The 26,907-nt window shown below is 37.8% G+C and overlaps 1 protein-coding gene across 1 annotated transcript in view; it reads right to left on the bottom strand.

The window, feature by feature from the left end:
• ITGBL1 (integrin subunit beta like 1) overlaps nt 1-26,907 on the bottom strand; it is a 254,481-nt gene that overhangs the window by 75,561 nt on the left and 152,013 nt on the right. The gene's annotated exons all lie outside the window — the stretch shown is intronic.

The following is a 26,907-nucleotide window of genomic DNA, read 5'->3' as shown; positions in this document are numbered from 1 at the left end:
GCAGTTTCTCTGTGTGGGTATCTGAAAATGTGTCTATAAAAACTTAATTAAATAATTTTCTTCCCCATTTAAAGAATTATGATATATACTTAAAATCTACATATTATTTTTGCATAAGAAGAAGAAAACATTGGGAAACCCTGCATCACTATTTCTTTTAATTTGTTAAGGAAACTGCTAACTAAATATAAAACAATAATAAATTGGTCTTAAAATGGAAATGAATAATAGTAAATAATTATAGCAAAGATTTATCATAATGTTTACAGATTTCTCGTAATGTTTACAGACTATAAAACAATATTTTTAACAATTTGTATCAAATATAATTTCATGAAACACTTGTACTGTGAGATGTTTCTTAGAGAGAAAAGTTCTAGGATCCATTAATTTTAGGGAATACTTGTTCAGATGGAGTTTCCTACTGCAGAATCTATCAGCGGCTATAGCAAACTGAGGACATTATGCATTTCTAAAACTAGGACACAGTAATCAACATAGGGAGGGCAAGAGTACAGAACAAGGAAAATAATAAATTTTCCTTGTCTAAAAACTGTTTTAGCATTAAAAGAAGATTTTTTGTCTTTGTTGATTGCAAAGCAACACGTAGTTTCAATTTTTTTTTTAAAGCTATACAGGAATACAAACTAAGAGTAAAAGGAAGAGGGTTAAGAAAGGCTGAAAAAAAAGTGAAGTATATTTGTAACATTAGATTCTCCTAAGAAAACAAGAAAGGGCAGCACTTATAAGAGGGGATCGATTTTATCAGTGTCATGAAATACAAACTTACAATAATTCCAAAATATAGTAAAAATTATTGGGAGATGATCTTAGATATAGAACAATTCAATTTAAGAATCACAGCTCTGGACTTCCTGATAGTGGAGAAGTGAGTGGAAGTCACACAGACCTCCTCCCAGGATCAATCTGGAGTTACGATTAAATTCTGGAGAATTCATCTGGAAAACAACTAAATGATAGTGAGAGAGGAGACTTAAAACCTTGGACGGATGAAGAATCAGCTTTAGCACAACCTAACTGGTAAGGAGTAAGGTACAGATTCAAGAAGGTGAGAGGGGCACCCACTAGTGGCAGCACCAGAGGGATATTTAAATGACCAATTGGATTTCCTTGAGGAAATTGGGGTCTGAACCATAGGTGGAGATCTCCTGCTTACAGCACCAGAGCCCGTAAACTATTCAGATAACATCCAGCTGTGGAAAGCAGAAGGGTTGCTCTCTGCCAGAGACAGGTGGCTGGAGACGCAAAGAGCCATTTAAAGGGCCAGCCCCAAAATTTGTATTGGCAGCCACTTACCCTGGACTCTGGTGGGGGCAGAGTGGGCTGAAGCTCCTTGATGAGAGACTGGGGAAGGGGGCTTTGGGGAGAGAGGAGCTGGTGGGGGGCCTGGTGCAGACTCATCCCCCATTCTGTAGCTGCCATCTTGCTAGGCAGACCACTCCCTTGAACAGAAGCAGCATGAGAGGACACAATAGCCCCACCCCCAGAAGGCTCAGCCAAGGTGGCGGGAGTGCACAAGGCTGACTGCTGAGTTCAGAGCTGCAGTCCAAAAGAGTAGATCCCTGGCCAAGAGGGCATCAAGTAGTGTAGACACACTTGCGTAGAGTCTGGAGATGGAGGCTTTGGGGAGAAAACTGAGGGAGTAGCTGGCTGAACCAATGCTGACTCCGCCCCCCATGGCAGCAGCCATCTACTCAAGCAGACCAATCTGCTGAGTGGCAACAGCGTGACAGGAACAAATAACCTGCCCCCAGGAGGGACGCCACCCTGCCCTGACCTGTCTAAGCTAGCCTGCTGAGTGCAAAGTGAATAGATTAACAGCTGAAGGAGACAGCCACAGACAGTAAATTCCTGGAAGTCTCCAATAGACTGCCTAATACCTGATATGACAAGGACAATACCTGAGATGGTCAGAGGCAGAACCAGAAAGAAAATACAGCGGTCTTCTACCATAGAAGTTCACACCACAAATTCAGGAAGTTAAGATTGATCAATTTAATAAGCAGAAACAAAAAAGAAGAGTCTCACAAATAATGGGAAGACAAAGACACACCCCCCAATCAAAGGGAAAGAGGGGATTCCCAGAAAGAGAATTAAATGAAATAGAGGCATGTAAACTTTCAGATATTGAGTTCAAAACAATAGTTCTAAAGAAGCTCACTGACATCAATGAGCTCAAAGAGAATAATGAAAAAAATAGAGGGAAACTAAGAGGAACTTCCTGTAAACTATATCAGCATCAAAAAGGACATAGAAACCATCAGTAAGAGACAAGAGGAAATGAAGGATACAATTTCTGAATTGAAGGAGACAGTAGAAGGAATCAAAAGCAGACTAGATGAAGCAGAGGATCAAATCAGCAAGCTGGAGGACAAGGTAGAAAAAAGCTCCCAGAAAGAGCAAGAAAATGAAAAAGAAGACTACAATAGAATGAGGAGATGTTTAGGGAAATTCAGGACAACCTGAAACATAATAATATCCACACAATACCAGAAGGAAAGAGAAGGAAGGGATAAAGAGCCTATTTGAAAAAGTAATGATGGAAAACTTCCTTAATTGGAGGAGAGAAAAAGTCACACTAGTCCTGGAAGCATATAGGGTTCCATTCAAGAGGAACCCAATGAGGCCCATTCCAAGACACATCATCATTAAAATGGCAAATATCAAAGACAAACAGAGAATCCTAAAGGCAGCAAGGGAGACAGAAGTAGTATCATACAAGGGAGCCAGAAACAGCTAGAAGCTGACTTCTCAACAGAAGCACTACAAGCCAGAAGGGAATAGCAAGAAATATCCGAGTAATGAAAAGCAAAGGCCTGTAACCAAGACTGCTCTATTCAGAAGGGCTCTCAATTAAAATGGAAGGTGAAATAGGGAGTTTCTGAGAAAAAAAGGAGACTAAAATTATATACATCAACCAAACCACCACTGCAGGATATGCTAAAGGGACTGCTTTAAGAACATGAAGAAAAAGAGTGAGAAAAAGAAAAACACAGGTACAAAGGGGAAAAAATGAATAAGTATCTATCCATAATAACTTTATATATAAATGGATTAAATGCTCTCATCAAAAGACATAGGATAGCTGAATGGATAAGAAAACATGACCCAGACATATGCTGCCTACAAGAGACCCCCTCAGAACAAAGGACTTACAAAGGCTGAAAATAGAGGGATGGAAAAAAATATTACAAGCAAATGGACAGGAAAAAAAATCAGAGGTAGCAATACTTATATCAGACAAAATAAATTTCAAAACAAAGGCCATAAAAAGAGACCCAGAAAGACACTTTATAATACTCAAATGAAGAATCCATCAAGAAGACAAATATTGTAAACATATATGCACCCATCAAGGAAGATATAGACAGCAGAACACTGATATTAGGGGATTTTAACACCCCACTGTCAACGATGGATAGATCTTCCAAACAGAACATCAACAAGGATCTTGTGGAACTGAACAACGTATTAGATCAAATGGACTTAACTGACCTATATAGAACCTTTCATCCCAAAGAAGCAAAATACACATCTTTTTTCAAATGCACATGGAACAGTTTCAAGGATAGACCACATGATAAGACACAAAACAAGCCTCAACAAATTCAAGAAAATTGAAATCATAACAAGAATTTTCTTGGGCCACTAGGGCTTGAAACTGGAAACCGATCTCAAGGACAAAACTCAAAACCATTCAAAGTCATGGAGACTGAATAGCATGCTATCACAATGAATGGGTCAATAATGAGATCAAAGAAGAAATCAAGTGTCTGGAAACAAATGAAAATGAACACCCAACAGTCCAAAACTTATGTGACACAGCGAAGGCACCTCTGAGAGGGAAATTCATATTAATACATGCCTACCTAAAAAAGATAAAAACATTTCAGATAAATTACCTAACTCTACATCTTCAAGAACTGGAGAAACAAAAACAAAGCTCAGAGCAAGTAGAAGGAAGGAAATAATCAAGATCAGAGCAGAATTGAATGACACAGAGACTAAATAACAATTCAAAGGATCAACCAATCCAGGAGCTGATTCTTTGAAAAGATAAACAAAATCAGTAAGGCTTTAAGCAGCCTCATCAAGAAAAAAAGGGAGAGGACAATATGGTAGAGGAGTGAGTGGACGTCACACTGACCTCCTCCCAGGACCAGACTGGAATTGCAACTAAATTGTGGAGAAATCACCTGGAGAACAACAGCACGTTAGCAAGAGAGGAGCCTTGGACAGACAGTGAAATTGGCTTTTGCACAAACTAATGGGTGAGAAATGTGGTGGAGGATCAGTAGGGTAGGCTGGACAACCAAGGGTACTAGCACCAGAGGGATATTGAAATAGCCAGTTGGATCCCACTGAGAAGAACAGGGTCTGAATCTTAAGCAGAGACCTCTAGCCTACAGCACCAGAACCCAAAAAAGCACACAGACAAAACACAGCTGTGAAAAGCGTAGTGGTGCTCTCTTCCAGAGACAGGCAGCTGGAGATGCAAAGAGACGTTTAAAGGGCCAACGCAGATATTTGCAGTGGCAGTCATCTACCTTGGTCTCTGAGCAGAGGTGTGGGCAGAGTGGGCTGGAGCTGCCTGAGGAGAGATTGGTGAGGAAAGCTTTGGGGAGACAACTGAGACAGTGGCCAGCGGGGCCTGGTGATGACTCACCTCTCACTCCACAGCTTCCATCTTGCTTAGGCATAAAGGACACAATAGCCTCACCCTGAGGAAGCTCTGCCCCAGCCAGGAGTTGCGTGCAGGCCTGGATGCTGAGTGCAGAGCACCTGGCAGAAAAAGTGGATCCATGGCTAAAGGGACACAGAGCTACCTAGAGACTCTTGAGGAGAGACTGGAGAGGGAGGCCTTGAGGAGAGAACTGAGGGAGTAGCCAAGGGGATCCTGGTGTGGACTCCTCCCTGATTCTGCAATCTCCATCTTGCTCAGGCAAACCATGACCCAGAGAGACAGCAGGGGGAAAGGAAATAATAGCCTTGCACTTAGGACACTCTGCCCCCGCCAGGAGTTGCGCACAGGCCTGGGTGCTGAGTGTAGAGTAGCTGGCGCAGAAAGTGGATCCCTGGCTAAAGGGGACACAGAGCTGGCTAGAGATGCTTGAGGAGAGACTGGAGATGAAAAAATTTTTCACATACATTTGTCTCCATTTTCCTGCCACCACTTTCCCCTGCCCCTCTCCCTCACATCCCTCCCTCAATCCTTTTCCACTTTGGCTTTGTCCATGGGTCCTTCACACCTGTTCCTTGATCTGACCCTTCCCCTTCCCCTCCCCGCTACACATTTCCTCCCTCCGGTCCCTGTCGGTTCTTTCTTTCAATGTTGCTGGTCATATTTTCCTCACCTGATTGCTTTGCTTATTGGGTTCCACTTATAAGGGAGTTCATATGTTATTTGGCTTTCACTGCCTGGATTATTTCACTTAGCATAATGCTCTCCAGTTCCATCCATGCTTTCACAAAGGGTAGGAGATCTTTTGAATTGGTGTTTTGAGATTCTTAAGGTATAATCCCAGCAATGGAATCATTGCTTCAAAAGGCAGTTCCATTTTTAGTTTTTGAGGAAACTCCAAACTGTTTTCCACAGTGACTGTACCAGTCTGCATTCCCACCAACAGTGTACTAGGATTCCCTTTTCTCCACAACCTCACCAACACCCACCATTTGCTGATTTGTTTGTGATGACCATTCTGACCCGTGTGAAGTGGTACCTCATGGTGGTTTTGATCTGCATTTCTCTGATGGCTAGTGATGCTGAGCATCCTTTCATATGTCTCTGGGCCCTGTGTATGTCCTCCTTGGATAAGTGTCTGTTCAGGTCCTTTGCCCATTTTTTATTTAGATTGTTTGTCTTCCTGGAGTGGAGTTGTGTGAGTTCTTTATGTATTTTGGAGATCAAACCCCTGTCTATGGTGCCACAGTTATGGTTCTTCAAATAATTAAAGTTAACAACCAAAGCAATATAATAAAAACTTACAATAGTAATTAGGCTTATTTTTCAGGCTTTGCACTTATTGCTTTTTGTTTCCATTTTAAAACCATGCACTGTTTCTTCTAGGACCTGTTCAAATTAAATTGAAATACTACCTAATGATGGAAAATCATTAAAAGTATATTTTCTGTCCTCTCCAATAATTAATGCAATCTTTCAACATAAAAAAAATTAACTTCTTTTTTAACCATGAATTTATCAAGTGCTTAAATATCAACTTTATTATGTTGCATGTTGAGAAAGCATTTCAGAACTATTATGGTTAAGCACATTACTCACATACAGTGGTGGGAAAAAGTAGATTTACAGTTGTGTGTGAAAATAGTTTATTCTTGTATTATAATCATAACTTGCATGTCCTTTTCATATGAACAACTGTAAACCTACTTTTGCCCACTCCTGTACTTAAGTAACAGGTTTCAAATATCTGTAAAAATTTATCATTTAGTTTGGAAGGGACCGGAACACCTTTGTGGGTAATTTGGCTTCATCATACCTAAATGTAAGCTCCTCATAATGCTTTTAGAAATGTGATTCTTATTGGGTCTGGGATAATGCTGGGACATTAAGTGAAGTTATTAAGAATCAAATGATATCATGTGGAGCCACAAGAGGAAATTATTTTGAAAATATTCTTGGTAACTTTAATATCTCTCTGAAGTTACTGCTTTCTTTTTTTGATTTTATAGAGATATTTCCCAGGGCACTGTTTTACACTTTGTCATTAAAACTAGAAATATCAGTATTCTCCACCATGTTCAGGGAAAAGTCTCACCCTCCAGGCACTGCTATGGTTTTTCACACAACCTTCAGAAAAAGTGATCATCACCCACCCAGGCCCTCAAAACCCTTACTCTCAGAAACAGAAGCAAAACATATTGACAAACATGTAACAAAGAATGTTCTTTATTAAGCTTCATGGTAAATACCATTCACCCTGGATGTCACTGGAATGCAGATTCTGATTAAGTCAGCAGTGGTGTCTGAAATTTTGCATTTCTAATGAGCTCCCAGATGATGCAATGCTGATACCACGGCACCAAGGACCACACTTTGAACAGCTAAAGTACAGTGGCTAAGAAGATAGGTATTAGCGTTCAATGCAAATGAGCTAAAGTCCCATCATTTATTAGCTATGAGATCTTGCTCAAGTAATTTCCCTGAGTCCTAATTTCTTCCTGGGTAAAATGAGAAATCCACTGCATATTATTTCAGTTAATAACAACTCTATTTTCTATTTGCTTATAGATCTACTCTTGACCTTTTTAAAAAAATATTCCTTTCATGCTCTGTCAGAAAATCCTATTGGAATTATTTTTAGAAAAATATCTGGAACCCAACACATCTTCATCACCCCAAATGCTACAAAGTTATTTCAAGCCACAGTTATCTCTATCTTTGAATATTGTAATAGGTTCCTAACTGGCATGCTTGTCTTCCCTTTGCCATTCTTCTGTGCTTTGTCTATACAACTGTCAGTGTGGACTGCTAAAACTGAGTAGCTACCACTCATGTACACAACCTTTAAATGGCTTCTCAAATCACTCAGCATAAAAGTGTTAGTATAGGTAGCTAGATATTAATAAATGAAGGGGACAAAAGACATCAGAGGTTAAGAAACATTATAAACTAGGAAGCTAAATCTGATAATAAGCCTGCTTGCTTCACACTCTCTAGGGAGCCACAAGTCTGTTTCCTGTAGATTACCTTGGGAGGGATAAAAACAACAGGGGGGAAGTCCTTTTGCTGGGTGCATGCGTGGTAGAAGCCAAGATGACACACTGGGTGGTGCTTCTAGTTTAAATACATGTGTAGTATAAACTAAGATGGTGATCATAAAGGCTTGTCTGCCCAGCCGGGGAAAAGGATCAGATTGGATAAAGGACACAGAATCCAAAAAGATCTAGGAAATGATTCAGTTAGGGAGAGGATCCAACCCTAATCCACAAAGGATTGGGAAATTGGTTAGTTTGAAGAAGCACCTAATCCTTCCAAACCAGAGATAATATAATCCAAGCTTAACAAAGAGCCTGCTCTCTCTTTCTCTTTCTCTCTCTCCCCCCAGTTACACAAGCTTGCCCCACTGGCTTATGTGTTTTCTTTCCATAGCAGCCATGCAGGTCTAACAGACATCTGGGGGTCCAGTAGCCTCAGAGTTTCCAAGTGTAGGCCTGGGCACAGTACCAGCTGAAGCACAGCTGGGAACAGACTGAGCTAGCCAGATAGAGACAGAGATGTACTAAGCTTCAGCATGGCACAAGATTTTTTATGAAGACAATGTTAAACTTCAGTCATGACAGGGCAGACGAAGATGAGACATTAGAAACCTGGTGGCAGCCTTCTATTTCCACCCCGATAAATCTTACCACTAGGCCTCATTCTCCAATGTGGGTCCCTGAAAATGCTTTTCTCACAACATGGCAAGAACCCCATTTCTAACGGCAACAAAAGCAAAATCCTTAACAGGTCCTAGTCCTGCATGATATCTGTTTGTCGTTACATCTCTATGTTATTAACCTTCTCCAATGCACTGACCTGCATAAAATATTCATATTTTTAAAATACTATAGGATTAATGAAAAATTTATGCGGAATTCTATGAACAGTGCCTAACATTGTAAATCCTCAATAAATTTTAGCTATTATTATTGGATATAAACATAGAGTTGGGCCAGATGAGTTCTTGTAACATGGTGTAGTTATAGAACTATCTAGATATTATCCATAACCCTCAACCTATGGATGAAACATTGTCACCCCTGAAATCAAATTAAATATGTCACCTCATATGTCACTGGCCAGCTGACTTTTCATTGACAATGCAAAGACATATTAAGTCTTAACTGGCAGAAATATAACTGGTTTAGAATTTTAGAAGATACATAATTAAGAATCTACCCATTTATAGCTAAGTGATTCTTCAATGGCAAAATTCTATGCCAAAATTGTTTACTAACTCAATCTGCACACAGCAAGCTATTGTCACCAGACTTACTTGTATCACTTTATGACACCAGTCCTCCATTAAGCATGATGATTAAATCTACAACCTTTCATTTTGTAAAAAAGGAAAGGTAATCATAAGAAGGGCAACTGTGTCACCGACAAAGTGCCTCTTGCTTTAAAAAATAAGTACACTGCCTTTGCCTCTATATTTATCTATCAACAGGGGATCATTATGTGGTGACAACATTCTGTTCCAGAACCATTATCTGTGAATAATTACCTACTTCTTCTCTTCATGTACTGCTGTACCAGCAGAAGCTCTTTAAATTACAGACTGTACCTTATTACTATTTAAAAAAATACTTTCCCCACCCCCTACAAAAATGAGGGTAAATGTTAGTCCTGTCATGAACTGGGCTGCAGTTCAGTTCATTAAACAGCCTGCTGATGGGAAAGGTTTCCCTTATCTTCCTGAACCACTTAACCCACACAGGGAATCTGTGGGTGGCTCTGGTAGGCTGCAGCAACTGCTGTTTGAAGGGAGAGGAAATCCTTGATGCTGGGCTCTCTTGCCTGCTTCTCAGTAAGTTACTGACTTAATAGGAATAAAATGCAGAACAGCTACAAGCCATGTGTCAGCACTAGACAAAGAAAAAGCACAAATGCTCATTCTTTCCCCTTTGATTTTATTCTGCCTTGGCTTTTCTTTCGGTCTCAATCCTTGACCAAGCCCAGGTAAATCTGTAATCCTGCGTCCTCTCCACCCTCCTTTCAGTAACACTTCATTTACTTTTGGAGTGACAAAGTAAGTGCTTTCAGGTGAATCCTTAAAGGCTCAGAGTATTGTAATTATTGGAGCATACAATGTAAATGTTTGCCTAGAATGGAGATGTGACTTGTGAAGAAATGGTGTTTGCTTTCACCAAAGCCAAAGTTCTCACAGTTCAACAATCAAGTAGAAACCAGTAGAACCATTTCATCCCAAATTAAATCATTAAAAGATTTTTGGATTTAGCAAGGATAAATTTAGCTTAATTTTATCCTTGCTAAATAAAAGACACATTAGTTAAATTTACATGGAAGAAGCAAGGGGTAAAAATGGACAAAGCACAACAGATCCAAATTTTTCTTTCTTCAAAGTAACCTCTCTAGAACATCCCTAAGAATCCTGGAGGCTCTGGATCATCCCGTACACATCACAACTCCAATAAATACAAGGGACTGTATATATTGTTATTTTAAATAGATTGTAGAGAGGCATGTTTAACCAATCTAATGGAATTTTTATGAAATTTGTCCCTTTAGTTGTTTAATGCAGTGGAGTATTTTGAACTGAGATTTAAAACAGGCTCAAAAGGAAAAAGTATAGTAAAAGAAGAAAATAATACATTATTCCTTTAAAATGTTCTATAATCGGACTATTCACCAGATTGATCTGATGATTTCATCCAATGTGAAGGAGAAAGTTCTTATGTAAAACTTGCATGTCCTTCTTAAGTTCATGCTACTTGAAGATTAAGTGTGATGCCAAGAGATTTCTTTACATCTTTGGAACTAATTACAATGACTCACAAATGACCTTATTACCTGTCCTCAAATGAAAGTCAGCAGGAGACCTGGGTGTTATAATTTTATAGAATCATCTTGTCAGGAATATGTGTGGAACCATAAATGAAGGAGAAACTAAATGTATCTGTATGTGCTTTATAAAAATAATGACATAATGTCTCTTTATGTGGAATAAAAACTAAAATAAAACTATGAATTAGATATTTGCATAGAAATAAAACAATTTCAGTATAAAAATATGAATTTTGATTCATTTAACAAACTTTTTTTGACTTTTAGATATATCACTAGTTATCACCCTTATTAAAATAACCTAACAGGTAAACTCTCAACAGGTCTTACAGGTTGTTGATCATATATTAAACATAAGGTCACATTATCACAGGATCAAGCTAAATTAATAACTAGTTTGCATTATTGTATTAATTTTTAAAGTGTTCCTCAAATGTTTTGTGAATTATTTTTAATGGAAAAGATTAAAACATACAATTTAAATAGAGAATAAAATCCATCTTAATGTTAACAAGTGCCAATGATTTACAGAAATTACATATTACCAATGAATCAAAATTGTGTTCATCTGTCAACAAAATATAAATGTAGTCTAAACTAAATTAGAGAAAAAAGCATAAGTAATGGAGAATCCCTTATTTTGCTAACTGACTTTGGAATTAAGTCACACATACAAGAAAATATACACACATGTACCCACACCAACCTCATTCCAGATTCAATTTTCCTTTTTCCTTCCAGATTACTGTTAAGAAATATAGAACTAAAGCCATGCCCTGTGTTCACTGAAATCAAGATTTTCCACTATGTGTCTCTGACTACTTAAGAACCCATGCTTACAACCAGTTATTTAATTACTTGTGTGTGATCATGTATAAAAATAGAAAATACTGGATTCCTATGTGCATTCACTTAGTCATTTATTTCACAGTCACTGCTATTTACTCCCAGCCAAATATGTGCTTCATATTAGAATCTAGAAATACTAATACCAGCACTCATGGAGCCAGGAATAAGAGAGACCAACATAATAAACAAATATAGTAGAGTAGGGTATATGCAAAAATAAAGGTGAACACAGGTTTATCTGTAACATGGAGGAAAATGATTACTATTACATGCAAAGTTTGATTTACTCCAGCATACAAGGTATTAGTAGATATCTTAGGTGGAGAGAATGACACATGCAAGAACCTGAATTAGAACGGTATCTATGGAAATAGAAACAACAGAATGTACAAAGACAGAAAAAGAGACATGTTGTTATTAGCTGTGTAAGGAAATCATGACACCATCATCATGAGATCATGAGAATATTGAGATATATATATCAAGCACTTAGTACAGTAACAAGCACTAACACATGGTAAATACTCATTAAATGTTAACTACTATTAATCAATCTTTGATCTAATACTAGAAGTACTACATAAGAACAAAAGTTTAATCAAACAGATATTTGCACAGATGGAAAATATTCAATCAACACTTAAACTTCTAGTATTCCTAGGTGCTATTCAGGAAAAGGAAACAAAACAAATAGAGAACACAACCTCTGCCTGCAAAAACCCTGCTTATATATACACCACTGTCTTCACTCAATTAAGACATTTCTCTCCATTTCTTTTTGCTCTATCATTTTTCTCCCAAGCAGCCCAGGCCCTTGACCTGAGGTTATACATCTTCACTCAAATATGTGATGCCTTTGGTTTATTTTCTTGTCTGATCCCAGGATTTGGGGATAATCTGCCAAACTTTTCCACTTCCTTCTTTCATTTTCAATTATCCCCTCAAACCTTAATTTGTCATGCCAACAGTTTTTATTCCATTTTGATGAAGATAAAGGTCTGCATTTTCCCCAAGAGTTTGGGAGAAAAAAAAGTTTTTAAAAACTTTCTTTTTCTTTTATTTTCATATCAGTTCATTAAAATTCTGAAAATCTCCTGTCTCCAAAGCCTTGTGAAGAGATAGACAAGTGCATTTTAAAATGTAGAATAAGGATTCTAGAGTGTAGAGACACACTTCATTGAGCATGCAAAGCTCATCTGAGGCTTAACATCAATCTTGGGTGGATTGGGTTCCTTATCTCTTTTTATGTGAGGGCTCCAGCTTTGAATTTCTATCACTAAAAATCTAGCATTTTATAAACCATGAAACTAATACTCAAGGTCATATTACATTTTGCTGGAAGAGCTTAATGTCTGCAAGGGATTTTGGTGAGAAATGACATTCTGTATAACAAATAAACAAAAATAGAAACATTGAGGCTCCAGGCTATATACTTTCAGTTAAAAAAAAGTATCTTGAAAATTATTCACATAACAAATATTTCTAATTTCTCACACGTCCAGGGAACAGAAGGACGTCTGGGCTAGAGGCACCCATATGTAACAAAACTCTAAGATACATTCCTGTTAATAGTTCAGAAGAATGCTTATAATATTATCATGAAACATATAGTTGCCAGGTTATAAGGGTGTCAAAAGTCCCCAGGGGGGAGCATCATAAAGAGTTACAGACAGACTTCACTCTTTATACTGAAGATTGAAACATCATCAAGTGTTCCAGCTTTGCAAATGATTTTCTTATTCTTTTGAGGAGGGAAGCATAGAAAGTCAATGACAGGTTGTCAAAACTCAGTGATCTCTACTTTGGGTACAGCCCCCAAGTGTAGTTCTTCAGTGTCAATCATCAAAACATCAGACCACATTGACCACAGAGCCAACAGAAATTAATCCTCAGATTTCTTCCATTTGATGATGCTGGAGAGGATCCTGCCAATAGGTGGCATATATTTTTGAAAATTTTAAAAAATAACAAATTTGAACTGAATTGATTAGGTCCACTCTCTCTTTATTCCAACTTCTGCTCAGCCATATTATCTTTCAAGTCAAATGGCACTGGAATGGTTCTAGGTACATTTGGGATTCAGAAAAGAAAAAGTTTAATTGAGGATACATTTACTTGGGATTATTGAGGGTACAGTGACTTCTGTAGTTTTTAGGGTGTAGGAATGGCTTTTAAAAATACTCCTAAAGACCCCTTGGTCATGACAATGCAAGGGAAGAGATCAACTCATAATATTGAATGCATTCTATAAATCTCAGACCACATATGAGAAGTTGGAAAAAAACAAGCTTTGAAGTACACAGATCTACTTAAACAGATTCATGAAATTATAATTACATAATGTTCTGAATTTTGTGATACCTCTGATATGTGTCTGTTTTAAAAAATGTAATTTGTGTTGATTTACATTTTTAAATATTAATTATTTATTTATATTTAGACAGAGGGGAAGGGAGAGAGAGAGAGAGAGAGAGAAATGTCAATGTGTGGTTGCCTCTCACACATACCCTACTGGGGACCTGGCCTGCAACCCAAGTATGTGCCCTGACTGGGAAAAGAACCAGCAACCCTTTGGTTCACAGACCTGTGCTCAATCCACTGAGCCATACAAGCCAGGGCTGATTTACTTTCTAATCCTAAATATATATTCATCTTGACTAATTTTGTCCTTGTAATTTTGAATTTATTTTATTTAAAAGGGTTCCCCAAATGTAGGTCCTGTAAAACTTCGTTCTACTTATCAATCTAGGTAATAATGTGCACCCAAAATGACAATGCAGAATTAAGATGGAGAAACAGGAAAAAATCAGAGTATTAAAATCTTGTAATTTTATTGATAGGCCATTTAAATAGAATAATGGATTAAGTCATGGAACAAAGTTGTCTATTATACTTGGTCCAAATACATTAATATAGTATTAACCATTAGAAACAATGTAACCAGACTACATTACAACATAGAATAAACTGTACAATCTCATATAAATGCAAAAAGCAGAATATAAAGTTGTGCTTAAAATCTAGTTTCCATTATTTTAAAATCATGCAAGAGGAAAGTCAACAAGGAAATTATGCCTTGGCTAATAATTTTATGTTTATGCTGAGAGTTAAAATAGTAGCAGTAAAGTAAGCCTATTAACAAAATAAGCTTTTCCAGATTGTCTGTAAAAAGACCTTAATAATTCACAGCAATATATATTTCATGGAATATGCAATTCGCTCAGAAACAGATTCTGATATAATTCCAGTGACTATGCCAAAGAATATTTCCATAGATCACAGTATTTTTTTCCTATTGCTACTATAACAAATTACTACATATTTTGTGGCTAAAAACAACACAAATACATTATAGTTCTGGAAATCAGAAGTCTAAATAGATTTTACTAGGTTAAAATCAAGAGGTCAGCATGACTGTATTCCTTCTGGAGGCTCTAGGAGCAATCTATTTCCTTGCCTTCTCAAGTCTCTAGACACCACATGCATTCTTTGGCTCCTGGCCCCATTCTTCTATCATCAAAGTCAGCAACACAAAGCTAAGTCTTTTTCATATTGAATCACTCTGATTCTGACACTTTTTCTCTTTTTCCCACTTATAAGGACCCTTGTGATTATATCAAGCCCACCAGATAATCCACTATAATCTCCTGATTAACATCTTAAATTCATGGACATTTTTTCTTCTTTTGCCATGTAATCTAATATAGTCATAGGTTCCAGGGATCAGGATATGAATGTCTTTAGAAGCCATTATTTTGCCTGTTCCAATCATTAATGAATTTCTTTGTTCTGTGGTGATGTCCTTTGGTTATAAATCTGAAATGGTGATGAAAGGAAACTTGACTTGGGGTGGAGAACACAATATAATATATAGATGATGTATTATCAAATTGCACACCTGAAATCTATATAATTTTATTAATCAATGTCATCCCAATAAACTCAATAAACAAGAAAAAAGGAAAGACAAAGAAAAAAGAAAAAGAGGAATGAATAAGGAAATGAAAATGTGTCAATATCATCCATACTGTACTAAGAAAGCTCTACATGTGATCAAAGATACTCAAGATGAATACCACAGCAAAGGCAATTATAATTAGTAAAAATTGTTCTGTTTGCTCATAAGGATCTTACATCTCATCACTGCAGCATTGCCCCAAGGTGGCCAAATGTAATACTCCAATATCCCTCTGTTTGGACAATGATTGGTTCCAAATTGGTCACTGTTCCAAGCTAAGCCAATCAGAACTTTTCCTCAGATTTTTTTTCCTTCCTTTAAACTTTCAGGGAAGATAGAGTCATCATCCTTGCTCAGGGTACAACAAAATATGGAACTTCAAATGATGCTAAAATCCATGTTCCTTCTGCATGGAGAAAAAACACTCTGCATTAGACAAGATTAAGATGAAATACTGACAGAAATAGAAATATGTGTGCTAAGGGCAGGTGAATGTGAACGTGTGTGTGTAGGCAATAGAAAGAATGAAAAAGAATGCAGTAAGGTTGTCTAAGTCCCTTTTCCATTCATCCTAAAGGTCATCTTACCCCTGTCCTTGGTTATGTGAGCATATAACTCATTTGTTTATTCTGATTGAAATGGGATTCTGCCATTTGCATCTAAATGAGTCTTAATTAAAATAGATGCTGTATAATTTTGTTATATCCTCAGCACTGCAATTAATGACAAAGAAATTAAAAACATAATCAAGAAAGCTGGAGTGTTTCAGGACATAAAATCTAAGCAACTCTTTATATGTCCCAAACTGGGGACTGCAGTTAAGTGTGATCTGGTTATAGTAATACTACACCTTTTTGTTGCGAGTATCTTTGATCTATGTATAGGAGGCATCAACCATGGTCTCTTGAACACTCTATAAATTTACTTTGAACAAATAATAGCAAATATTCCTATTATACATCATTTCCCTCAGTGTAGCCAGTTTATAGAAATAAAGCCCTTGGATTCCACTAGAAGCTGAAGCAACGTCAGAATGGTAAAATAACTGCTACCCAAGTTATTCCATTAAAATAAATATTATGAGGGTCATCCTTGCCATATTATTTTGCAAATGTAATTAATTGTATTGAAAAATAAGTGAACAAATACATAGATAAGTAATGAACAAACACTGGTGCCCAGGATGCAGGCCCTGGATCATTCAATGTTAATAACCAACAATTAGTGCTGCTTCATGACATGCTTATCTACATTTCCTATAATAAGTTTTATAGCTAAATTGTAGTTTAGAACCATGTAGGAATTGCAAAATACCAGTTATATTTCCTTATTAAAATTTTATATTTTTATAAAAGAATAGGTTTGCATAATGAGATGGGTCTCCTTAAAACAATTCCAATGAAACTTGCTTTGCATATAAATTAAATTTAATTATGTTCTTGTTCCTATAGTCCTTTTCTTTCTAGAATGCCAGGTTGTACTGTTATGAACATTCAACATTTGGTAGTCGGAATGGACACCTCTCATGTGTTCAGACTAAAACCTAAGCATAATAGAAGAAATGTCATTCTATTCTGAGAGAAAAACAGGAATGGGAGTTTTTCTCTCTTAACTTTGGCCTGTGTTTCCATTAATACCAGTAACAATCTTTAGTGACAAATTCTCATAATTTTGAATAAAATGGTTTTGGGTTTGGTCCATATTTCCATTCCAAGTTTGAGTAATATGAACAAATTTTTTTTAAAAAGAAGCCAAATCATAAGTTCCCTTTGCAACTTGTTATCACAAATTATTTATGTATTTGATCTTTATTCAAATGAGTTACTAATTTAATTGTTAAACTATGCAATGCATAGTTAAGGCACATCTAGTTCAAAATGTGTTCCTTAATCTCCTGTCACAACTCTCCTCTTTGGGTTTTATGAAGTAGCATCTAAATCACTTTCACCTTTTGTCAATATTATGTAGTCCTTTTAGAATCTGTTTTTTTAAAAAAGCTATAAACTCTCTCTTCATTAAAAATAAAAACAAAAAGTTACATACAATATATCAGTACCATTTTAAGAGGTTCTAACTACCTGGATACCTAACTATAAACCTCCAGGATTGCATGTATTTCAGGGTAAGAAACTCTAGGTATAGAATTCTAAGAATCCCTCATTGTGCAAATACATATTATTCTGGTTGAGGAAACCTATCACAGGTTAGTTCTCAGAAAACTATGAAGGTTGAAAGCAGGTCTAAGTTTTCTGAGCAACTGAATCATTTTTTGAAACAGATGTACCTTCCATATTCATACCCAAATGCTTCATAATAATTGGAGATCTTCGGTTATTATGCTTCCAATCACTGGTGATCTATTTAAAAATACAGATTTTCACTTCCACTTCAGATATATAAAAACGGAGATGAAACAATTCCCTGAGCTAACATATCATTCTTTCTTATTTCTGTACCTCCTGATGCAATTTCCTCTTTGGGAAACTATCATCCCTCCTTTCTAAGAGCATACCTTCCTCTAAACCCTAACCTCTGCTTTAGTGCTTTCCCACATATTCAACAGAGCATCAGGAGAAGACCCCACAAAACAGTAATTTTTCTGCAACTCTTAAGCACTCTCTGAAGCCCTGTTTGCTCTGTGGGAAGTAGGGCAAAAATGAACTTGTCTTCTGCATAGTCCTTTTTGCTGCAAGACTACACCCATTAGACAACCCTGCAAAGCAATGATTCTTAGTCTGACTATAGGGTAGAAACACTAGGGAGTTTTTTAAATCCCTGATGCGCAGGCCATATCACAGGCAAATTAAATCAAGTGGAAGCTCAGCATTTGTATTTTGAAGATACTTCTTCAATAAACTCTGAGTTTTAAGGACAAAGTCTACCTGATGTTTTAAGGACAAAGTCTACCTGACTGATTTCTTCCTGGAATCCTTCATCACCTGAGTCTGAAATTTTGCGTAAGTCATCTTTTGTTTTTCTGACTTTGCACCCTTCTTTTGTAATTATCATTTAGCTGCCTTTCAATACTCAGATCTGGACAAATAAAACCTCTTGAGAGAAGATCCTTGACCACCTCATCTGGAGCAGCCCCTAGCCCTCTGGGGAGTCTGCCTCAGCCACTTTAATATATTAGTATCTTGATTTTCTTCTCCTAGAGGTAACCAAATTTATGTCTTTTCCTGTTTAACTTCTTGAACCAAACTTCTAGAATCTCTGTGTGATCACTGCCACTGGTTGCCTTATTTATTCTTCTATCCTCAGTATTTGGACTGGTTCTAGGGATATAGCAGAATTCCAATAAATATATGCTGAATGTATGAATGAATGAATGAATGAATGAATGAATGAGTAAAAGAATATTGATCATGATTTTTCTATTAAACTCTATATCTTTTTTAATTAATTAATTTTTTCAAATACATTTATCTCTGCCTACCCCCCACCACTTTCCCATGCGCCTCCCTACCTCCCTCCCTCAACTCTTCCCTTTTGGTTTTGTCCATGAGTCCTTGCTATATGTTCCTTGACTTTCCCCTTCCCCTCCTTTTCCCCTGCCCCACCGCCATCCTTCTCTCTTGTCTCTGTTAGTTTCTTTTCCTATCAGTGTTGCTGGTTTCATTTTCCTTGCACTTTTGTATTGTTGGATAGGTTTCACTTATAGGTGAGATCATACGGTATTTGTCTTTAACCCCCTGGCTTATTTCGCTTAGCTTAATGCTCTCGAGTTCCATCCATGCTGTCGCGAAGTTTAGAAGTTCTTTTTTCTTTCTGCCGCATAGTATTCCATTGTGTAAATGTAGCGAAGTTTTTGATCCAATCATTTACTGATGGGCATTTATGTTTCTTCCAACACTTGGCTATTGTAAATTGTGCTGCTAGGAACATTAGGGTGCATAGGTTATTTTGAATTGGCATTTTAGGATTCTTAGGGTATAGGCCCAGCAGGGGAATCACTGGATCAAAAGGCAGTTCCATTTTCAGCTTTTTGAGAAAATTCCACACTGCTTTCCACCATGGATGCACCAGTCTGCATTCCCACCAACGGTGTACTAGTGTTCTCTTTTCTCCACAGCCTCGCCAGCACCTGTTGTTTGTGGATCTGTTTATGATGGCCATGCTGACCGGTGTGAGGTGGTAACTCACGGTGGTTTTCATCTGCGTTTCTCTGATGGCTAGTGATGCTGAGCATCCTTTCAAATGTCTCTGGGCCCTGTGTATGCCCTCCTTGGAAAAGCGTCTGCCCAGGCCCTTTGTCCATTTTTTGATTAGATCGTTTGTCTCCTTGGAGTGGAGTCAAGTGAGTTCTATACATATTTTGGAGATCAAACCTCTATCTGATGTATTATCAGCAAATATATTTTCCCATACGGTTGGCTCCCTTTTCATTTCACTGATGCTTTCTTTAGCCGTGCAGAACCTTCTTATTTTGATGAGGTCCCAATTGGTTGTTCTTTCCTTTATGTGCCTTGCTTTAGGAGACATATGGGTGAAAAAATTGCTGAGTGGAATATCTCAGAACTCTCAGCCAATGTTCTCCTCTAGGACATTTATATGTTGCGGCTTATATTTAAGTCTTTCATCCATCTTGAGTTTATTTTTGTGTATGGTGTCAGCTGATGATCCAATTTCCATTTTTGTATGTAGCCATCCAGCTCTCGCAACACCATTTTTTGAAGAGGCTATTATTGCTCCATTTTATGCTTCTGCCCCCTTGGTCAAATATTAGATGCCCATATAAACCTAGGCTTATTTCGGGCTTCCTATTCTGTTCCACAGGTCTATGGATCTGTTCTTGTGCTAGTACCAGATTGTTTTGAGTGTAGTGGCTTTGTAGTAGAGTTTGATGTCCGGTATTGTGATCCCTTCTACTTTGTGTTTCTTTCTCAAAATTGCTGCAGCTATTCAGGGTCATTTATGGTTCGAAATAAAAGACCTAACACTACAACTTCAAGAATTGGAGAAACAACAACATATAAACCCCAGAGCAAGTAGAAGGAAGGAAATAGTCAAGATTAGAGCAGAACTGAATGACATAGAGACAAAAAGAACAATTCAGAGGATCAACCAATCCAGAAGCTGGTTCTTTGAAAAGATAAATACAATTGACAAGCCTTTAAGCAGACTCATCAAGAAAAAAAGGGAGAGGACCGAAATTAATAATATCAGAAATGAAAGAGGAGAAATAACAACTGATACCTCTGAAAATAAAGGATTGTCAGAAACTACTATGAACAATTATATGCCAAGAAATTTGAAAACCTCGATGAAACAGACAAATTTCTAGAAAAGTATAATCTTCCCGCACTGAAGGAGGAAGCAACAGAAAGCTTGAAGAGACCGATAAGAGCTGGGGAAATTGAAGCAGTAATCAAGAAACTCCAGGCACATATAAATTTTTGAAATATCTGTTCTATTTCTGTGAAATATGTCATTGGTATCTTAATCGGGATTGCGTTGAATCTATAAATTGCTTTGGGTAGTATGGACATTTTGATGATATTAATTATTCCAATCCATGAGCACAGTATATGCTTCCATTTATTTGTGTCTTCCTTAATTTCTTTTTTCAATGTTGTGTAGTTTTCTGCATACAGGTCTTTTACGTCTTTGGTTAAATTTATGCCTAGGTACTTGATTTTTCTTCTTGCTATATCGAATGGTATCTTTTTTCTGATTTCTTCTTCTATTGCATTGCTGATGTACAAAAATGCCTTTGACTTCTGAATGTTGACTTTATATCTTGCTCTTTTGCCAAATTCACTTATTAGGTTGAGGAGTTTTTTGGTAGAGTCTACAGGGTTCTCTATGTACACTATCATGTCATCTGCAAACAATGATAGCTTTACTTCCTCCTTTCCTATTTGGATGCCTTTTATCTCTTTCTCTTGTCTGACCGCTGTGGCTAGGACTTCCAATACGATGTTGAAAAGAAGCGGTGAGAGCGGACATCCTTGGCGTGTTCCCAATATTAGTGGGAAAGCTTTCAGTTTTTGCCAGTTGAGTGTGATATTGGCTGTAGGTTTTTCATATATGGCCTTTATTACATTGAGGAATGCCCCACTTATTCCCATTTTGCTGAGTTTTTTGATCATAAATGGCTGCTGTACCTTATCAAATGCTTTTTCTGCATCTATCGAGATGATCATGTGGTTTTTGTCTTTTATTTATGTGATGTATCACGTTTACTGATTTGTGTATATTGAACCATCCCTGCATGCCTGGGATGAATCCCACTTGATCATGGTGGATAGTCTTTTTAATGTATTCCTGGATGCAGTTTGCCAGTATTTTGATGAGGATTTTAGCATCTATGTTCATCAGCGAAATTGGCCTGTAGTTTTCTTTCTTTGTAGGGTCTTTATCTGGCTTTGGGGTCAGGGTAATGCTGGCCTCATAGAAAGAGTTTGGGAGTGTTCCCGCCTCTTGGATTTTTTGGAATAGTCTGAGAAGGACAGAGGTTAGCTCTTTCTTAAATGTTTTGTAAAATTCTCCTGTGAAACCGTCCAGCCCTGGGTTTTTGTGCGCTGGGAGTTTCTTGATTACTGCTTCAATTTCCCCAGCTCTTATCGGTCTGTTCAAGCTTTCTGTTTCTTCCTCCTTCAGTGTTGGAAGATTATACTTTTCTAAAAATTTGTCCATTTCATCAAGGTTTTCAAATTCCTTGGCATATAATTGTTCATAGTAGTTTCTGATGATCATTTGTATTTATTTGGTATCAGTTGTTATTTCTCCTCTTTCATTTCTGATATTATTAATTTCAGTCCTCTCTCTTTTTTTCTTGATGAGTCTGATTAAAGGCTTGTCAATTGTATTTATCTTTTCAAAGAACCAGCTTCTGGATGGGTTGATCCTTTGATTTGTTCTTTTCGTCTCTAAGTTATTCGGTTCTGCTCTGACCTTGACTATTTCCTTCCTTCTACTTGCTCTGGGATTTACTTGTTGTTGTTTCTCCAATTCTTGAACTTGTAGTGTTAGGTCTTTTATTTGAAATGTTTCTATCTTTTTTAGGTAACCCTGTATTGCTATGAACTTCCCTCTCAGGACTGCCTGTGCTGTGTCCCATAGGTTTGGGACTGTTTGTTCATTTTCATTTGTTTGCAGAAATGTTTTGATTTTTTCTCTTATCTCAGTATTGACTCATTCATTGTTCAATAGTCTACTCTTCAGTCTCCATGAGTTGTAAGTTATTGAGGTTTCTCTTTGAGGTTGATATCCAGTTTCAAGCCCTTGTGGTCTGAGAAAAAGTTTGGTATTATTTCAGTTTTCCTGAATTTTCTGCGGCTTGCTTTGTGTCCTATCATGTGGTCTTTGAAAAACTTCCATGATCATTTGAAAGAATGTGTAATTTTCTTCTTTAGGATGTAAGGTTCTATATATGTCAGTTAAGTCCATTTGATTCAGTGTGCCATTCATCTCCACAATATCTTTATTAATGTTTTGTTTGGAAGATCTATCCATTTTTGACAGTGGGGTTTTGAAATACCCTACTGTCAGTGTGTTGTTGTTTATATCTTTTTTTGAAGTCATCCAACAATTTCCTTATATACTTGGGGGTTCTGATATTGGGAGCATATAACTTTACAATGTTTATGTCGTCTTGACAGATTCTTCCTTTAAGTATTATAAAGTGCCCCTCTGGGTCTCATTTCATGGTCCTTGTTTTGAAATCTACTTTGTCTGATACAAATATGGCAACCCCGGCCTTTTTCTCTTGCCTATTTGCTTGGAATATTTTTTTTCCATCCCATTACTTTCTATCTCTGTAGGTCTTTAGCTCTGAGGTGGGTCCCCTTAGGCAGCATATGTGTGGGCCATGCTTTCTTATCCATTCAGCTACCCTGTGTCTCTTGATTGGGGCATTTAGTCCATTTACATTGAGAGTTATTACTGATAGAAACCTATTCATTTTTTCTCTTTGTACCTGTGTTTTCCTCTTTCTCACTCTTTTCCTTTATCTTCTTAAACTAGTCCCTTTAGCATATCTTGTAGTGCTGGTTTGGTAGAGATGTATTCTTTTAGCATTCTTTTGTCTGGGAAACTTCATATTTTCTCTCCAATTTTAATTGAGAGCCCTGCTGGGTAGAGCAGCATAGGTTGTAGGCCCTTGCTTTCCATGACTTGGAATATTTGTTGCCATTCCCTTCTGGCTCGTAGTGTTTCTGTTGAGAAGTCCGCTCCTAGGCGTATCAGGGCTCCCTTGTATGTTACTTTCTCTTTCTCCCTTGCTGCCTTGAGGATTCTCTCTTTGTCTTTGATAGTTGCCATTTTAAAGATGGTGTGTCTTGGAGTTGATCTCCTTGCGTCCCTCTTAAGTGGGGCCCTTTGTGCCTCCTGGATCCATGAGACCCTTTCTCTCCTCACATTCAGGAATTTTTCCATCATTACTTTTTTGAGGAGGTTCTCTATCCTTTGCTCCTCTTCTTCTCCTTCTGGTATCCCTATTATGCAGATGTTATTGCGTTTCAGGTTGTCCTGCATTTCCCTCAATGCCTCTTCATTCTTTTTCAGTCTTTTTTCCATTTCTTGTTCTTTCTGGGAGCCTTTGTCTACCTTATCCTCCATCTCACTGATTCAATCCTCGACTTCATCCAGCCTGCTTTGGATTCCTTCTACTGTGTTCTTCAGTTCAGAAATGGTATTCTTCATATCTTCTTGTGTCTTCTTGATAGTTTCTATGTCCTTTTCCAGGACATAGTTTGCTGGTAGATCCTGATAGTTTCTCTGCAGTTTCTCATAGTTATATTTGAGCTTGCTGAGCTCATTGAGCTTCCTTAGGACCATTGTTTTGAATTCAATATCTGATAGTTCCCTTGCCTCTATTTCATTTATCTCTCTCTGTGAGGAGTTCCCTTTTCCACTCATTTGGGGGGAACTTCTTTTTCTTCCCATTTCTGTGAGAGTCTGTTAAGTAATTAATTAATTTATTTCTTTTCGCTTCTTCTTCAATTGGCCATCTAGATTTTCTGACTCTGTGGATTAAACTTCTATGGTAGTAGGCAGGTCTTTTTATTTATTTATTTATTTATTTATTTATTTATTTTTCCTTTACTTTTCTTCCTGGGCCTGCCTCTGATGATGTCAGTTTTTGACCCTATAAGACTTTGGGTCGTTTGTTTGATCCTTCCAGGAGTCTACTGTCTGTGTCTTACTCCTGCTATGGGCAGTTCTGTGACCCCTTCAGCCAGTGATCTACTATTTCTCTGGATCGCTCTGCACTCTGACGCTGGCTCCTTGAGTGCGTTCCCAGGCCAGGCATGATCCCCTTCCCTCCTGAGCTCGTGTGTGCCTGCCCCAGCCCAGGGGCTTATTCGTGACCTCGGGTACTGCTCTGGCCTCCCAGGCTGGTGGGCACCCTGGCACTGGTCATTTTAAGGTCTTCTATTGTGTGCTTTTCCTGCTTTTGGCTCTTTGGATGCGTAGCCTGCGCTCGCCAATGGAGACTATGGAAATGGGAGGAAGTTAGCTCCAGGACTCTCCGATAATCCTGTCTCCAGTCTCTCCTTCAGGGACTCTGGGCAGTACTGTGACCCCTTTGGCCCGGGATCCACTATTTCTACGGACCGCTCTGCACTTGCAGGCCCGCGTGCGTGTCTATTTACAACTGCCTCCACCGATCTGCTCACTCCCTTGCAGACTCCATCAGTGCCAACTTGTGAGAGGCCTTGCCAGCCAGCGAGAGCCCTCGCCAGCCCGCGCGGGTCCACATACATTCCTGCCAACCCTCGCCGGCCACTCGGCGCAAGTGTGAGCTCCTGCACTGGGTGGTTTTGGGCTGTCTCTAAACTCTATATCTTTAAATCTATCTATAGCCCTGACCAGTGTGTCTCAGTTGGTGGGGTGTCGGCCCACCAAGAGAAAGGTCACTAGTTCAATTCCCTATCAGGGCACATGCCTGGGTTGCAGGTTTGGTCCCAGGTGGGTGCAAATGCAAGAGGCAACCAATTGATGTTTCTCTCTCACATTGATGTTTCTCTTCCTCTCTTTCTCCTCTCTTCCCCTCTTTCTAAAAACAAATTAATAAATCTTTTAAAATTAATTAATTAAATAATCTGTGGTAATCTACTTGAACTCTTTTAATTCTTAACAATTACATATTAGTTTTTAAGTTATCAAAACAATTTCCTATCATGTTAATTTGCCTCACAACATTATTTTAGAACAGAGTACTTATAATATGGCTTTTATGGATAAGACCACTGAGGGTCCATAGAGTTAAAAAATAAAATCACTTTACAGGGGCACAATAAAAATAAATGATGCCAGCATGTCTGCCCTGTGAGGATGTCATAGGTTCCGTAGCCATCTCTTTAATTCCTGTCTACTCAAAGACATATACACTCACAGGTGGACAGTGGCTGGCTGGTTAAGGCTATAAATGCTGAAAGGAAACACAGTATTGGCAGAATGTATGAGCTTCGCTATCCAACCAGGAAATTGATGCCTGTTGATACTCTCCCCAGGTATCATACAAGTGAAGGATGGGAGTAACATTTGGGAAGAGGGCTGAACAATGTGAGCATATACCAGCCCCTCTCACACCCTTGTCCAGACACAAGACATTGGGCCTCATAACACATATGAGAACTCATTTACCAATAATCACTCTAGATTTCTCTTTATGTAGTAGAATCATCCAGAAAAGTAGATCTAGGATTGATATGCATGATATCACTTGGGTTTGGCTACTACTTCTTTTATAATTACAATAAACTACACTCAAAAGAGTATAAGGAATCCCACTGCTGAGATTATACCCTTAAAATCCCAAACACCAATTCAAGAGAACCTATGCACCCCAATGTTCATAGCAGCACAATTTACAATAGCCAATTGTTGGAAGCAACCTAGGTGCCCATCAGTAAAAGAGTGGATAAAAAAACTGTGGTACATTTAAACAATGGAATACTACACAGCAGAAAGAAAGAAAGAGCTACTACCTTTCACAACAGCATGGAAGGAACTGGAGAATATTATGCTAATCAAAATAAGCCAGGCGGTGAAGACAAATACCATATGATCTCACCTGTAAGTGGAACCTAATCAACAAAACAAAGAAGCAAGAAAAGTATAACCAGCAACATTGAAAGAAAAAACAAACCTATAGTAATGAGACAGAGATAGGAAGGAGGGGGCAATGGGAAAAGAAGGGGAAGGGTAGGGTCAAATAAAGGAACATGAATAAAGGACCCATGTACAAAGCCAAAGGGGAAGAGCTGAGGGAGGGAGGGAGAGAGGGGGCAAGGGAAAGTGGTGGGGGGTAGGCAGAGACAAATGTATTTGAAAAAATAAATTAAAAAAAAAACCAACAGAATGCAAGTCTCATGGTCCTAGTTTTCTAGCCTCTTGTTTAGTAAAGAGATAGATGGTAGGGTAGTCAATAAAAATTAGAAGGAATAAATTTGATAAACAACACTATTGAAAATATGATGAATGAGTTGACTATATGTTATAGCATAATTATAAATTGAATAAATTCATTATGCAAATATAACACAATGGTTAGCCTTATCAAGTTTTGTAACATCTAATACACCAAGAGGGGAATCACAGA

Source organism: Pteronotus mesoamericanus, unplaced genomic scaffold (genome assembly GCF_021234165.1).
Source record: "Pteronotus mesoamericanus isolate MK-2021 breed Mesoamerican mustached bat unplaced genomic scaffold, CSHL_Meso_final contig_26, whole genome shotgun sequence".
Lineage (NCBI taxonomy): Eukaryota > Metazoa > Chordata > Mammalia > Chiroptera > Mormoopidae > Pteronotus > Pteronotus mesoamericanus.
This window is presented reverse-complemented; position numbering and strand designations above follow the sequence as displayed.